The 12,291-nt window shown below is 45.4% G+C and overlaps 1 long non-coding RNA gene across 1 annotated transcript in view; it reads right to left on the reverse strand.

Moving 5' to 3' along the window:
• Positions 1-9,515: 9,515 nt before the first annotated feature.
• LOC132537004 (uncharacterized) overlaps positions 9,516-12,291 on the reverse strand; it is a 418,667-nt gene continuing 415,891 nt past the window's right edge. The window contains exon 3 of the long non-coding RNA XR_009548515.1: positions 9,516-9,721. This is a non-coding gene — a long non-coding RNA (uncharacterized LOC132537004). The remainder of the gene's footprint in view (positions 9,722-12,291) is intronic.

A 12,291-nucleotide genomic window follows, 5' to 3' on the forward strand; every position in this document is an offset into this window, starting at 1 on the left:
GGAGGGAAAGATAGACACCTGCAGACCTGCTTCACCACTTGTGAATCTACTCCCCTGCAGGTGGGGAGCTGGCGGCTCTAACTGGGATCCTTACACTCGTCCTTCTGCTTTGTGCCACCTGTGCTTTACCCACTGTGCTACCGCCCGACTCCTGAACTTAAACTTGTTTAATTTTCAGGTGTGGTAGTAGTGTACACAGGTTTTCATTTTTTTTAATTTTGACAAAAACATATTATGATATTTTAGAAAATTTGAACTTTTTATTTTGGAAAACGTGTACTTGCTTATTTAAAAATGTCACTTCTCTTTGAAACAACATTGAATGTTAAATTTTCTGAAGTCCTTAGTAGACAGTGTAGTACTAAGTTTTCCTAAAAAGAGAAAGGGCAGTCAGTTTGGACAGTGACCTTCAGTTCCCCAGGAGGCCAGTTTTGACCTGTGACCTTCTGACCTGCAGGCTGTGTGCAGATGCCAGTGTCAGCAAATGAGCGGCTATTCCATGACCGTTTGTCCCCACACTTGGCATCTGTCTGGGAGAGGCTGGGCTAAGGAGTAAAAGTCTTGTAGCTCTACTACCAGGCTTAGGTCCTATGGTAGTAGAGGTGTCACCTTGAGCTTTGCTGTGAAAGTACTGCTTACTGTAACATCCATCCAGAAGTTGGAAGTGCAACATCTTTAGTCTCTGCTACTGTCTCCTCCTGAGCTGACTCCAATCAGTCATGTCCTTACTCTGGCCCATGGAATGTGGACAAATGGGAAGCAGGCAGAGACCTCAGTGGCTGTCTGGCTATGGTATGGGAGCCCTTCTCCCAGCACTGAAGAAGCTCGGTGCCACCCTGTGGAGGCTTGGGGAACAGGAAACACACAGAAAATAGATCCAGTTGAGCTGTTACCTGCCTGCAGACACATGGTACCTCAGCTAATGCAGAGCTGCCCAGAGGAGCCCACCAAGGTTTCATCTGAGCCCTGTGCAAAGAGAGGGGTGATATAAGGCACAGAGTCAGGGAGTGATATTTATTATAGCAGTACAATCAACAAGAAAATACAGTAAAAGATTCTGTAACTACATACATACAGTGAAAGGAATAAGAGAGAGATTTCTGTGAAAAGACCCTCAAACTAGGATGTAAGAAGGCATCAGGGAAGATGACTCAAATGAAATGAGCTGGATGTGGAATGTTGACATTTTTCATTGTGACCCCACAAGACAAAAAGTTTAAAAGAACTGTCTTAGTCGGAGGGCTTCATGTCTTGAACCAGGAAGTTTACACATAGATGGCAGGACTGAGAACTAACTCAAAATCCTGCAAAGGATTAGGAAAATAATTGTTCTCAGTTGGATATCATAAACTAACAGGGAAAAGAAAGGGTTAGTTCTAGAAAGGGGAAGGGTGACTGTAGGCATTCCAGCAGACACCTAGGTGGCCTCACTGATTGCAAATTTGCCAGGGTTACCCCAGCAAGGTGCTGAGAGGAGACCTGAGCCCTTATCAGCTGAGCAGGGTGTAGACAGTGGGCTGTCTGGATCCTGCTCTGAGAGGCCTGAGATGGTCCATCACTGCACCTTTCTGTAGGTGTCACTCTCCTGGCTTGGAATTTGGAGGCTGTCTTCTTGTCATGCCTGAAATGAAACACTGAGAACTGTTTTAGTCAAATCAAAATCTCATATACTAGCTGAGAAAGTAAGCCAAAGAGCGAATTTCTCCAAGGAGATAAATACATGAAGGGGCTAAGTGGTGCCTGGTGAGCACACATGCCACAGTGAACAAGCACCTGGTTCTTGCCCCTGTCCCCACCTGCAAGGGGGAGGCTTTAGGAGCTGAAAAGCAAAGCTGTAGGTGTCTCTCTTTTCCCCCCATTTGTCTCTCCCTCCCATCTTAATTTTTGTCTCTAGCCATTAGGTAAATTGAGTTATTATCAAAAGAGTTAAATATATTAAAACCTAGTCAGCATGTAGTAGAAACCTTTCCTCTCTCTATACAGCAAAAATCTGCTGCCTCTACCCAGACTGTACTGCCACCAGTAGAATGAGTAAAGTCCTGCCATTGTTGGGATGTGATTCTCTTGTCCTGCTTTAATCAAATAGAACACCTTGTGTCTCACACATACTAGTTGATTGAATTAATCTCACATGGCCTAGGTTCACCCAGACTCATGGTGTAGATGAGGTGTGTCCAGGAGCCTGGTCACCTTTGTACCACTGGCATCAGTCAGGAAGGAGGCACCTACCTCTAGCAGGAACGGGACCAGGATGGAGGGCCTCACTCCTCCCTGTCTTCCTTGTTAATCTCTGTGTGGTTGCTGGTGCACAGCACGGCCATGATGCAGGAGAATTGAGTGCTGGTGGCCGTCTCCTTTTGGTGGAGCAGAGCGACACAGTCCATGATGTCCTCCATTGCCAGATTCATGGTGATGATGGGGTGGCTCAGGGCATAGTTGTAGAGTGACAGCTTGTGGGTGGCCCTGTCCCCACAACCCATCAGGTATTCAATTCTGAGCTTAGAGGCAGTGAGGTCCAGCAAAGGCGGCCATGAGGGGCCCCCATGTGGACAGTTGAACATGGAGCTCTTCCTGATGCCTTCCACATCATGGAGGGTGGTGTCAGTGTCATCCCTCTGGTCCACAGCCACCAAGATGTTCTTGTGGTGGCCTCTGCCAACAGAGCTGCCCAGTGTCCAGGTAGAGTCCCCCCCAGTGCAGAGACCTGTGAACATAGCATTGGGCTTAGCAATGGACAAAGGAGGGGCCGTAGCGAGCAGACCAGAGGCAGTGAGAGGATGAAGGACATGGAGAACCAAGGGGCTGAGAGTCTACTTCCTAACTGAAACCTTTGTAAAGGGACAGATGAAGAAAGCAAATCGAGTCTTAAGTGTAGGAGACGATTTCTGCATATCAGCAGGAAAATCTTTGAGGATTTGAGAAAGGAGACCTGGACTCCCTACTTTTGATTGAATTTGAAGGTGTATATAACTGGCCGTGGCTTTTTATTTGACAAAATAAGAGGTTTCTAGAAACTTGGAAGTAGAAGTTATGCTGGGTCACTGTTAGTTCTGGTGTATATCATGGTCCCGTCTCCCCAGTGAGGCTGGTTTTCAGTGTCATGAGCTTGTTTTCAGGAGGGAGAAATGGCCAGAGAGGTGGCACTTGCAGCAGAGTGTTCAATTTCCCTCTCCTCTGCTGGCCCTGTCCTGGGGTCTGTGCTTGAGGAGGAACTAACCTGGGGTGTCCTCAAATAGCTGCTCCAACAGGAAAGACTCCTGGTAGCTGGAAGCCAAGCCAGAGATTTCCTGTTCCTGAAATTGCTCCTCAGTCACAGGCAGTGGAGACATTCCATTTTCATGGTGATATTCACCATCTGTATGGAGAGAAATCCAAGCATAGGTTTAGGCTGAGGTGGCTGTGGTGAGCACATTGTGACCACAGGATGTAGCCAGAGTTTGGCAAGGGAGGAGTATCTTCCAGGGAGATGTGCATGGTTTTCTTTGGGGCTACTGGGTCCCTGCCAATCCTGCCCTCCACTCCCTCCTTGAGATTGCTTTTCAGTGTCATGAGCTTGTTTCAGGAAGGAGATATGACCTGGCAGGAGGCATATTCAGGAACCCAGCAGGTCCCCTCTCTGTTGCTGGTCTCCACATGCGAGGCTGCAGGAGTCATCTGCTTCTAATGGAAGCCCCTCAGTGGCTGGCATTTGACCCACTTCATGTTCATTCAGATGTTTGCCACCTACTTGGAGAGAAACCTGAATCTAGGTCCAGGCTGACCATGAAGAGACTCACCTCACTGTAGAAGATGACACATGGGCCTTCTCCTGGACCTTCTGTGCAAAGAAGGCTGTGTCTCTGTGTCTCTGTGTCCATGAATCTGACAGGAGACCCTGCCCTAGCATGTGCCCAAGAAAAGAGTTGACAAAGTAAAGAGGAAGATGCTCTTACACATTCCTGTGCCTGGAACGCAATGAATTCCTCATGAGAAAGAACTCTACAGAGCAGCCCTGTCTGCCACAGAGAAGTAGAGAAGCAAGGACTGTCATTAGAGCCTGTTACAGAGCCGTGAGTTGGTCAGTGTCTGCTGAATGCATGGAGGCCTATTGCCTGCACTTTTCCCTGTCAGAAGGTATTGAAGCTAAGCTGGAAACCATTTTCCCTGAGCCTTTGCAGTTAATGTCTCACTCCAGTCAACCTCTTCTTAGATTGCCCTGCCACTCACCTGCAGGTGGCTCTGTGGTTTCTTCCATCCTGGAACTCACAGAACCCTGATCAGGTTCCTCAGACTCCTGGGAGAGAAAGCAGTCAGGGTCACAGTAAGCCTTTGGAGTGAGCAGTGGAAAAACACATTTCCCAGCAGCTCTGTTTCCCCAGAGAGAGAGGGAGAGAGAGAGAGAGAGAGGGAGAGAGAGAGAGAGGGAGAGAGAGAGAGAGAGGGAGAGAGAGAGAGAGAGCCCTGTGTCCAGTGACAAAGCTACTTGACCCCTGGGAGTGACTGGTTTAGAGTCAACACTGCAGATTTAAATACCTAGATTTTCAGTACATCTTCAGAAGTGTGTTGACAAGGATATGTGGATTTCTTCCTGCTTGCTCTCTAGTCTCGGGATATACACACAGGTAACTCCCAGTTGAGTAAGTACTTTGTAATTTAAAATGTCAACTATCTAATCAAATGCTTTGAACTGCCCCCTCCACTTGAGGAGAAGCATTGCCTGGTGTATGAAGAAATAGGAAAATGGCATCAATGCTGCAGAGTGAAGGCCAACCATGACATGATGCAGATTTTCAAATTATGCAAAAGAAGAAATAAAAAAAGAGGGCTAGGCAGTTGTGCAGCTGGTTAGGCACACACCTTACCAAGTGCTAGAACCCAGGATTGGGTGCCACTACTCTGCCAGAAGGTCTTATTATTGACATGAGGCTGTTAATGAAGATGAGAAATTAAGGAGGAATTGGTTTGTGATAAATCATTAAAAATGATTGCATCCTAATGCAATAAAGAATTGTACAAAGAGCACACAGTATCCAAGGGGCATGCAGTCAGTATCCATAGGTCTAGTATATCTGTAAGTGGGATCTCATGAGAATAGCATAGTGGGATCTCCTAGCATAATGGTTATGCAAAGAGACTGTCATGCCTGAGGCTCCAAAGTCCCTGGTTCAACCCCCCGGACCACTATAGGCCATAAGCCAAAGCTGATCAGTGCTCTGGAAAAAAAGCAAAAGTAAGAAAGAAAGAAAGATCCCTCCTCAGGGCCAGGCAAGGCAGTATACCTAGTTAAGTACACACATTACCATGGACAAGGACCCACATTCAAGTCCTAGGCCCCACCTTAAGGGGAAAACTTCATGAGTAGTTAAGCAGTGCTCTAGGTGACTCTGTCTCTTTCCTTCTTTATCTCCCCTCCCCACTCAATTTCTTTCTGTATGTATCAATAGTAAAACAAAGAGACAAAAAAACTCCAAGGGAAGAAGATGGTGTCCCATACCTGAAAATGGGGGAAGATTTAAGATGGGAAAGAAAAAATATACAAGGTCACATGACTGAAAGATTCTAACTTAGTGAAAGAAGTACATTTACAAATTGGAGAAGATACTCCGAATTACTTTGTTCAAGTTCACATGACTCATTTCTTTATATTCCTAAATGTGTGAAACCACCTAGTAGCTCTCACCACCTCAATTCATTAAACATAATCAGCTCCAGCCCCTCCCCCCCTAATGGAAGTGCCAAGCTATCTCAAGAATTATGGGTTTATCTCTTATGGGAAACACAGAGCTCTGGAGTGGGATGAGCATGCAACTCTACCCCTATACTTGGATAAGTTTATTAACTATTATTCAGTCACTACTAAAAATGTGGGTAAGAGAATGTCTTAGTCCCCCATAGTAAATGTCATAGCTATTGTACTGCAATTCCAGAAAACAAATGATACTCAACGAACTTTCTTTTGCCACTGGACTTGGTGGCTACATCATGACTCCACAGCTCCTGGCTGTCATTTTCTTCTTTTTCATTTGATTTGATAGAGGGGAAACGGGGGAGAAAGGGGCATAGAAATAGAGAGACACCTGCAGTACTGCCTCACCACTCATTAAGCTCCCCCTGCCACAAGTAGGACTCAGAACTTGAACCCAGGTCCTCTTGCATGGTAACATGTGCACTCTACCAGTTACACAACTGCCTGGTCCCTCCTAGCTTGCTTTTGGTCCAGTATCATAAAGAAAACTTGAGCTTGTTATTTTCTCTTTAATTAGTAGAGTCACCCATTCCAGGGGGAAATAATTCACAGGGAGCAATCCAAACCACTCTGTATATGCAAAAGAATGTTGCTCTTTAATAGTTTTCTGGGTTGGCAAGGAAATCTTATAATTGGAGGAGAAATTGGGTTTGGGCTCAGTTGGTGGTGCTGGTGGTTAACTGCACATGCTACTATGCACAAGGACCTGGTTTCAAGCCCCAGGTCCCCACCTGCAGGGGTCTTAGCAGCTACATGTGTTTGCCTGAATCATCCATTGGGGGACAAGGGAGAGCACACAGCTGTCCTTGTGGGGGTCAGAGCACGTGTGGCTAATAGACTCCCAGATGGAGCTGTGCTCCCCCTGAGAGTCATGAGGAGACAGGCAGAGCCTGACTGCAGTCTTACTGAAAAGAGACCACGAAGCTGCGGTCAGCCCAGCCCAGGACCAGCGATGTGCGGGCTCTCGTGGCTTTCCTCATGTTGGGTTCCACCCACAATTCCATCAGGGGCACGGAGTACTTGATTCGGAAGTGATTCTGAAGTGACTCTTGTACCTGGAGAGGGAATAGAGCACAGCACTGTAAGCTTGTATCCCATAGATCTGTGAGCAGCTGAGTTTCTCCTAAGGAGATGGTGGGTTTCTTGCTTTTATTCAATTTTTATTGGGGGGATTAATGTTTTATAGTCGACAATAACTACAATAGTACATGCATAATATTTCTCAGTTTTCCCTGAGAGTTTCCCCATAATGATACACCCCCCCACTAGGTCCTCTGTCATTCTTTTCCAAGACCTGTATTTCCCCCCACTCCTCCACCCCAGTTTTTTACTTTGGTGCTTTACACCAACTTCAGGGTGAGCAGGTACATACTTTGTGTTGGAGATAAGCAGCACGTTAGAATATAAGATCAGTTGCCTTTTCTGCCACCTCCCACCCTTCTGGAATTTGCCAGAGCCAAAGAACTAGATATGGCCATGAGGCAACACTAGGTTCTTCTCTTCTGGACCAACCTCCTCCAAAGAAGAGCTGCAACAGAGCAGACCCACAGGGCAATTTGTCACTGGCAGGCAGGACACAGGGGCTCCTGCTGATGTCAGCACTCACAGAGCATTACAGAGGAGTCTAGTTCCCCAGAAGGGCTCAGCAACCCAATTCAGTAGTCTTGAGCTCCACAGAGCTCCTGTGAGAGTTGAGGTCACTCAGGGCTGGTGGTAATGGAGGGAAGCTTAAAGGACAGGGCACAGGGCCTGCCACTTCAGTGTCAGGGGACAAGGAAGTAGCAGAGTCTCAGGACCTGGTAGAAAGGAGACACTGAGAGGGAGTTAGGGGAAGTGAGGGTATTGGGGCCCTGGTGCTTGGTGCTGGTAGAGGATCTGAGTGGGGGTGAGAGTATTGTGCAGACACCCTGTGTCAACAAATCACACTGTAGTGAATTAACACTTACCCCAAAATATAAGGATAAAAAAATGTAAGGGGACACTAAGAGGTCAAAGGAGAGAGGATGAGAAATGTTTCAAAGAACCAACTCAGGGACACAGGGCCAAGGCCTGAAGGCAGCACAATGTCTAGAGTGTTGCGGTACATAATCAACCCCAAGTATCCTTTGCAGTTTTTGCCTCAGTGACTCTGCCTCTCTTCCTATCCATTCCTCTCCCCTTTTCTTTTCTCTTTCCTTATTTTCTTTCTTTTTTGTTCTCTCTCTCTTCCTCTCTCATAAAAATAATTTTAAATGGATCTATGTGTGACCTATAGGGATCAGATTGCATAGATCCAAGAGTGTGAAGAAGTCATTCCATTGTGGTCTCAGGTTAACATACACACTTAGATAACAGGATTCTGGAAAACTGACTCTAATCTCCTTTAAGCCAGTCATCACTTTGGGCTTGAGGGGGGCAGGAAACCTATGATCAGCCGAGAATAAACCAAACATTCAAATGTTTCTCAACTCAAGGACATACAAAGCTATTCCTTAGCTTGCCCAGAGTAAGCCCACAGGACTCAGATCCTAACAGGTCAAGCCTGCTCTCTGGCATCAGCAGAAGGGAATCTCATGAGCACAAGTAACTGTTGATGACTAGGGCTGAAGCTGAGGATCCTGTCAGTGGGAATCACACAGAGCACCTCCTGGGACCACCCTCCTCCTCCTCTGCTGGTCACACAGGGCATGTGAACAGACTCTACCATAAGCAGGGCAGCCAGCCCAGACACCCTGAAAGCCTGGAAGAGTTTCTGGTAGACACAGACATCCTCTACTCTTCACTCCTTGATGCGAATGAGAGAGCTGGGCACAGCACTGTGTGCACTATTCAGCTCAGTCTCCAAGACTGAAGATTCCACTGTAGCCAGGGACCCTGGGCTGTGATGTCAGTGGTAAAAGGTCAGTGTCATAACAGAGTTGACAGAGTGACCCTCTGAAGCCAGTTGCACCTACAGCTTTGAGTCTTTTAATCTTTTCCTTTTGAGATGACTATAGACTTCCATGCTTTTATTGGAAATAATAGAGATTCCAGAAGCCTTGCCCCTATTTCATGCAGTGGTCATCTAATTATATAATTCTAAACAGAGTAAATATCACTGTAGGATATTCACATGGATGCTGTCACAGACATACTATTACCAGGAGTGTGTGTGTGTGTGTGTGTCCGTGTGTACATACACAATGGCAATGTTATCTTCATGAAACCATTTTTGAAAGAATGAATCCATTGGCAAATGAGTTGTGGACATTCTTTGATGTCCTTCAACTCTAGTGTAAAAGACACACATTCAAGGAACTATTGGAGGACTTGATGTATCCTAGAATAGATGCCTTAGCTTCTTGGTATGTTTTCTCTTTTATTCATTAATTAATCAATTTATTTATCTTAATGAGAAGGATAAGAGCATTGATCAGCTTAGGCCTTTGTCAGTAGGATTGAACCTGGAAAGTACTCCAGACACACATGAAAGTCTTTCACTTCTTAAAAATTATGTAATTAATTAATTAATTAATTTTATTATTTATTTATTCCCTTCTGTTGTCCTTCTGTTGTTATATTGTTGTAGTTATTATTGTTGTTCTTGTTGTTAGATAGGACAGAGATAAATGGAGAGAGAAGGGAAAGACAGAGGGGAAGAGAAAGACACCAGCAAACCTGCTTCACCACCTGTGAAGTTACTCCCCTGTAGGTGGGGAATTGGGGGCTCGAACCAGGATCCTGATGTTGGTCCTTTTGTTTTTCTCCACCTGTGCTTAATCCACTGCGCTACTGCTGGACTCCCTTTTTTGTTATTTTATATATAGTTCACTGGACAGTGACAGAAAAAGTAGAGTGAAGGAGATGGAGGGAGAGAGGAGAGACACCTGCAGCACTGCTTCAACTACTTGTGAAGCTCTTCCTCTTCATGGGGACCCGTGTCTTGAACCCAGCAGCTTGTAACTAGTGCTCTGAGCCAGGTGCACTCCAGCCTTCCACCACTTCTTGTTTTAAACAGCTCTGTAGGATGCACTCCACCTGATCAAAGATGAGAAACATCCAGATTAACATCAGTGAGAGAATCACTGGTCAGGAAAATCAGGGTGTTGAGCACCAGACAGTGTGTTTGTGTCTGTGTCTGCTTGTGTGGGAGAGAGGTGGGGACAAGCCTGTTCTCACCTGCTGCATCATCTGAGTGCATGACCAGGCTGAGTGGTTCCTCAGACTTTTCTTTCTTTCTTTCTTACCTTCCCTTAATATCTTATAAACTATTTGAAGGAAAATATGACGTTCTTACTAATGATGTGATGCTTGAACAATGCTTTTCCTCACTCAATCCAGGAAAAACGAGAGAGATGTTTGTCTTTGCCATAAGGAAGGATGAAAATATTAAGGAGGCAATGGACCACATATGCTAGATTTCCTTCATGCTGCTGGCACACGGTAAAGCACAGACAGGTGGCCATGATGTCATTCACTTCCCTTGTTTGTCAGAGACTCATTGGAACTTCACCTCTAAAAGGTTCAGACAGATTTGCTTTAGCTGCAGTTTTGGGATTCAGCTAGTTGAGGGCACTCATCACCTACACAGGGCAGCAAAATGAACAACACTCACTCAGTTTTCTTCTTCAAGTACTTAGAAAGGAGATTCTTCCAATAGATACATTCACATATTTTAATTGTGAATGATCAACTTATAACAGTGCATATTGTTGAATAAGAATCAGAAATTCAAAGTACATGTACATTGTCAGCTGGAGGCATTCAGCAATATTTTCTAAAATGATTCTTTCTCTGGTTTATGTTTTTTAGATCTTTGGAATTATTCCATTCCATACTTTAGAGATGCATCTGGGTCCAAATTTACACAACACTTTTTTATTATTTTTTAGTATTTATCTATTTTCTCCTGTGTTGTCCTTGTTGATCTTTATTGTTGATCTTTGTTGTTGTAGTTATTATTATTGTTGTTATTGATGTCATTGTTGTTAGATATGCCAGAGAGATATGTAGAGAGGTCGGGAAACAGAGACAGGGAAAGAAAGATAGACACCCGCAGACCTGCTTCACTGCCTGTGAAGCGACTCCCCTGCAGTGGGGAGTTGGGGCTTGAACCAGGATCCTTAGTCAGTCCTATCGCTTTGCTCCACAATCACTTAACCTGCTGTGCTCTCGCCTGACTCGCTACACAACACTTTTTGTGTGTCCAGAGTTAAGTATCGTAATAAATAGTTTGAGTTTCCTTAGTACATTTGGGATCCATTCTCTTCTTTGTGTCCAGGTTATAACCGCTGGGGCTCAGTGTAGGCACTAGGAATCCACTGCTCCTGGTTGCCATTTTTAACCTTTTTTCTTTTCTTCTTCCCTATTTTGTTGGCTAGGACAAAAAGTAATTCAGAAGAGAAGGGAGGGAGGAATATATATGGAGAGAGAGAAAGAGAGAGAGAGAAAGAGAGATAGAGACCCCTAAGACCTGCTCCACTTGTGAAGCCTCCTTGCTGCAGGGATGAGCAGGAACTGGAATCTGGGCCCTTGACCATGTACTGTGTGTGCTTATCTGGGTGCACTATCGCCAGCCCCATAATGAAGCAATTAAATGGACAGCTTTTTACTCTACAGCCTAGAGAAACACCAATAAGTGCTCTCTTACATCTTAATATGTCATTCATATAGCCATTGAGTAATAACTTTGTCTCATACATTTGGGGCCAAGATTGGAACATGCATTTTTCTTTGCATAGTTCTGTCTGCAAAGGAGATTCTGCAGATGAGAAAGAGGGAAAGGATCCAGCAGGAGGCAGCATTTTCTGGCCTCAAGTTTCAAGATTGAGCCCCAGGGGCTGGTCAGCTCCTGACAGCCAACCACAGATAAACTCCACAGGTTTGCTGGTTGGTGGCTCACCCTGATGAGAGCACATGTTTTCATGCCCAAGGAACCTACAAAAGGTTAAGACAGGAAATGTGGAGGAGCACTGGATGCCCTCTGCCTTGGTTTTTTTACAGTTATGTGTGAGAAATTGCCAGATAGCTTACTGGAAACAGAGTCTTTCAGGTACTGGCTTAGATAGCAATCCTAAACTCTAGGACATCTTATATGAATATCCCCCAAGTTTGAAGGTAGACAGTCTACAGGGCCTGATAGAAGGTTAAGGATGTACTGGTGGCCTTCAACTTCTCTAGAACCAGAATGAAACAGCTTATGAACTCCACCACTATGTTCAGAGGGAAAGCAGGGGTCTCCTGGATAATAGCTATTGTACAGGAGCAGTTTGGGGCAGCCCTGTCCCCAGAGGCCATCACAGACTTAGGGGTGAGCTCAAGGCACTGAGGAGGAGAAGATTTGGCCAAATTGGGGCCATGGGTGTGTGGTATATGGTGGAGTACTTCCAGTAAAGTTTCCATATCACTGATGGTGGTGATGATGTTACTTTTCTGGTCCATTGCCACCAAGAAGCTCTGATGGATGGTGCCTGATGACAGATTGTACAAGTCCTGGGATACACCCTCCCCCCCAGCAAATAGATCTGTGACATAGCAGTGTGTTGAATGACGAGCTCAAGTGGACACTCTGTGTGCTGACAGGAGGTGGAGAGACAGGCGGTCACCAG

Source organism: Erinaceus europaeus, chromosome 2, assembly GCF_950295315.1.
Source record: "Erinaceus europaeus chromosome 2, mEriEur2.1, whole genome shotgun sequence".
Classification (NCBI taxonomy): domain Eukaryota; kingdom Metazoa; phylum Chordata; class Mammalia; order Eulipotyphla; family Erinaceidae; genus Erinaceus; species Erinaceus europaeus.